Source organism: Nematolebias whitei, chromosome 23 (genome assembly GCF_014905685.2).
Source record: "Nematolebias whitei isolate Nwh7 chromosome 23, NemWhi1, whole genome shotgun sequence".
NCBI classification, from domain to species: Eukaryota; Metazoa; Chordata; class Actinopteri; order Cyprinodontiformes; family Rivulidae; genus Nematolebias; species Nematolebias whitei.
In genome coordinates, this window is record NC_056520.1 from 5,672,008 (window position 1) to 5,676,510 (window position 4,503).

Consider the following 4,503-nt stretch of genomic DNA (forward strand, 5'->3'; position numbering starts at 1 on the left):
AGTATGGTATGGCATGGTATTGTATGGTATAGTATAGTATGGTATGGAATGTTATGGCTGGAATGAAACTAAACAAATGCACTTATCAAAATAATCTTCAAAAAACAAAACAAAAGAATACTTCCTGACTACTGTACAATGGTCAATAAATAAGTACGTCAGTGAATCATAAGTTATGACATTGCTTCACTTACACCTGTCAAACTTACTGCAAAAATACATATTTTGTTTACTTTGTTTAAAGAGTCAAAAACCAATGAAAACATTAAAAAAAAACTTATACAGAAAGTATGAATATTGTGCCAATGAGCCTGCTTTTTTTTATCTGCAGCACACTTTGACAAGTTGTTATTATAAAGTATTTATAGTGGTTTTAATGCTATGTGGCAGCTTTTAACCTTGAAATCCTGGTTCATATTGTTGAATTGTGGGTGTAGAACTGCAGTCTGTGGAGATAAACACCAAGTCGTTACACAGAAGATTTTTAGGACAGAGAACGATGCAGCCAACACTGTGGACAGTGAATGCATTAATCACCGTGCCATTCTGAATGGGATCATAACTCTGCAGCTTTGAATCAGTCAAATGTGATATTTAAACGTGCATTTAAGATTTAACAAAACTTAAAAACACTTGTTAGATATATGTATTCATATATTGGAAAACATGTCAGGAACGAAAAAAAAAACAGTTTACAAAATCGTCAAAAATTGAGAAGCTTAATAATGCACTTCCAGTTTTAATAGTGTTTCAGTGGACTTTTCAGTAAAAAGGGTGATAAAATATGTTCTACTCTTCTCTTAAATTTGTAATGATAACCTGCAGGGCACACCTGAAATTGATCATTTGCATTTGAGAACAAACTTAGCTCTTGAGCTAGTCGACAATATAGCTGCACTGTTTCACATAATAGAAAATTTAATATTGCATGAACGCTTATAAAGAAAAGACCAATGTGCCGGTAAGTTTTGAGCAACAAATGTAGATTTATAGAAATCTATTTTGATCTAAAAAGTGTCTTGTTAAGCAATTTTTCTTTATCATTTCCTATGATGTTACACACACAATGCTTTTATCAGTTTCAGTAAATTTCTACTTGTTGGGGACGTCAGGAAAGTGAGTAACACCACCGTTGATCAACAGCTTCAGCTGAGATACCCTTAGGCTAAATCCACAATTCTCACTTACTTTGTTGGACTTAAAGTGCTGAACATAGAACTGTGGGTTTTCATCAGATCCCTTTTAGGATTATGTGTAATGGAATCTGAAACAAGCTTTCAATTCAATACATTTCAGTTTATTGATATAGCGCCAAATCACAACAAAGTTGTCTCAGGGCACTTTACAGGAACATTCACATACATAGAAAAGCCATCTAGTAAGTTCTCTATCTAAGGAAGCCAGCCGACGCGTTGAATCTTCACTTCGTCGCATCCTGAACAAGCACAGTGGCAACAGTGGAAAGAAAAAACTCCCTTTTAAAAGGAAGAAACTTCCAGCAGAACCAGGCTCAGGACAAGCGGCCATCTGCTTTGACCGGCTGGTTTGAAAGGACAGGAAGGAGAGACAAACGAACACAGAATGGTAGGTCCAGATATAGGTGCAGGTGTACCTGAAAGACAAAAACACATGTTAAGGATAGAAAAAATAATGATTACAAATACAAAACAGGTTGTGCAGAGTAAAGACAGTAGCAGAGTGAAATAAATGTAGTCAGTTTGTCCTCCAGCAGTCTAAGCCTATCACAGCATAACTAAGGGACAGCTCAGGAAACCCAAACTGACCCTAACTATAGGATTTAGCAAAAAGGAAAGTCTTAAGCCCAATTTTAAAACTGGACAATGTGTCAGCCTCACGGACGGAAACTGGAAACTTTTACCACCAACATGGTCCATTCAACTATTTCCAACATGCTGTTCTAATCAGTGTGTATAATTGTACACAAATTGTCAAGGGCAGCACGGTGGTGCAGTTGGTAGAGCTGTTGCATCTCAGGGAGTATATGTTTCTGGTTCAAATCCCGGCCTGGGGCCTTTCTGGGTGGAGTTTGCATCTTCTCTCCATGCATGCACGGGTTTACTCCGGGTACTCCGGATTGCTTTCCACAGACCGAAAACATTCATGTTAGGCTGATTGATAACTCTAAATTGTCCCTAGGTGTGAGTGAGAGAGTGAATGGTTGTTTGTCTCATTTGTCTCTTTGTGTCCCTGTGATGGACTGGAGACCTGTCCATGATGTCCCCCATGGGACACAGTGACAGCTGGATATGGGCACCAGTGACTCCTGCAACCCAAAAAGAACGAAGCAGGTAAAGATTTGAATTGTCAAATGACATTACAAAAATGTTCCATTTTTCGTTGGAAAGTTGGTACCCTACACTCTTCCGCCCCAACAAGGGGAGATTTTACCACTGCAACAAAAGGCTCAACTGATGAGACCATCCATTCATTCATCCATCCATCCATCCATTATCTTACCCACTTCTTCCATTCTGGGTCACAGGGTTCATGGGTGTCTACAAGTCACTGTGTGAAAGGCAAGGTACACCCTGGACATGTCTCCAGTCCATCACAGGGACACGTAGAGACAAACGAGACAAACAACCATTCACTCTCTCACTCACACCTAGGGACAATTTAGAGTTACAATCAGCCTAACGTATGTTTTTGATCTGTGGGAGGAAATCCAAACATGCACAGTGACCAAGCAAACTCCACCCAGAAAAGTTCCCAGCCCAGGATCCAATTTGATCCGTCAACCTTCTCACAGAGAGACAACAGCTCTACCAACTGCACCAGCATGCCGCCCACCGACAGGGCCACTGATGGGAAATTTAAAATATCTTAAATGTCACTCGTAAATATGTCATATCCTTTGTACTGGCTTCACAGAGACTGCAAAATAAAATGGATAATAAAAATAAATGATAAAAAGGACAGTCGGGGATCCTGTTATTTAGTTAAATAGTGCCAGTTATCCTTTTGGATTCCACCATATCAAAACTGCAAGTGCTCCACGAGATGGTAAGTTTGCTGCCAAGCAGTCCTGAAAATGTTTATTTTTATTTTATTAAGTGTGACTGCAAGTGAATGAATACATTTTGCAGCTCCAGGTTCAATGTTGGTGCAACATTCACAATCACAAACTGACTCTTTTTCTACTGTTGTACTTAGTATCACATTCTGCTAAATGACCTTTTTATTCCTATACATTCCATAAATTCAAGCAAAAGTGGAAAGAGTTTTGCAACAAAAAACGAGGTACAAATCAAAGCCTATTAAATGTAACGTCCCACACCTAAAAAAAAAAAAATAAATTAAAAACTGAAGGGAAGGTATGTTTTGTTGGAAATTATGAAAAGTGACACTTGTTGGGAGCGCAAACAACAGCACAACTTCGGAAAACCAGTGGGGTTTCATGTCCGGGGATTTTCCTGTGACCATGGACTGCTGAAATGAAAATGGACATTTCAATTCAACTCGTAATGCTGGCAGCATGCGATGCTCAGTGTTTGGGCGACAGAGAGTGCATGCAAATACTAGGCTCTACCCCATCCACAAAAAAAAGAGTGAGACTGAAGCATCGGGCTTTCTGCCAAAGCCTATGAACACAAGCAGACACATTTGCACCTTATCATTGCACCGTACCAGTAGTGAAAAATTGGTCTTTTTAAAATTACTTTTCTATGTCTGCTTTCATTAAAAGAAAGCTACCAAGATGTTTGTAATAAACATCTACCACTAAAAACGATTGTGTGAACATATGTTCAAAACAGTCGATCAACCTCTTGACTGATTCTAATGAAACTCTCATAAATAAATCACCAAATACAGTGCCTTGTGAAAGTATTTGGCCCCCTTGAACTTTTCAACCTTTTTCCACATGTCAGGCTTCAAACATAAAGATATAAAATTTTAATTTTTTATGAAGAATCAGCAACAAGTGGGACACAATCGTGAAGTGGAATGAAATTCATTGGATGTGTCAAACTTTTTTAACAAATAAAAAACTGAAAAGTGGGGCGAGCAACATTATTTGTCCCCTTTACTTTCAGTGCATCAAACTCGCTCCAGAAGTTCAGTGAGGATCTATGAATGATCCATGATGTTGATGATAACAGTGGACAATCATAAAAGGAAGCATACAAATTGAGAAGAACAAATGAAAGAAAATGGCATTTAAAATGAAACCAGCAAAAAAAAAAACAGCTAGGTTATAAGACGATGTAGTACACTATACCATACCACACCATTTTATTTATAGATCACTTAAAACAGCGACAAGGCCAACCAAAGTGCTGTACAGACAGAACAACAGGTAACACACAAAGCAATATAGAAAATGAAGTAAATCAGAAATATAGACATAAAAACGATGCAGATAAGGACGACAAACTAGTGTGGAACATACAGGTTCAAAACACAGATCATCTGGTGTTGAAAGCCACCGAATAGTAGTGGGTTTTTAAATGGGACTTGAAAACCGAGAGGGGGGGGGGGGGG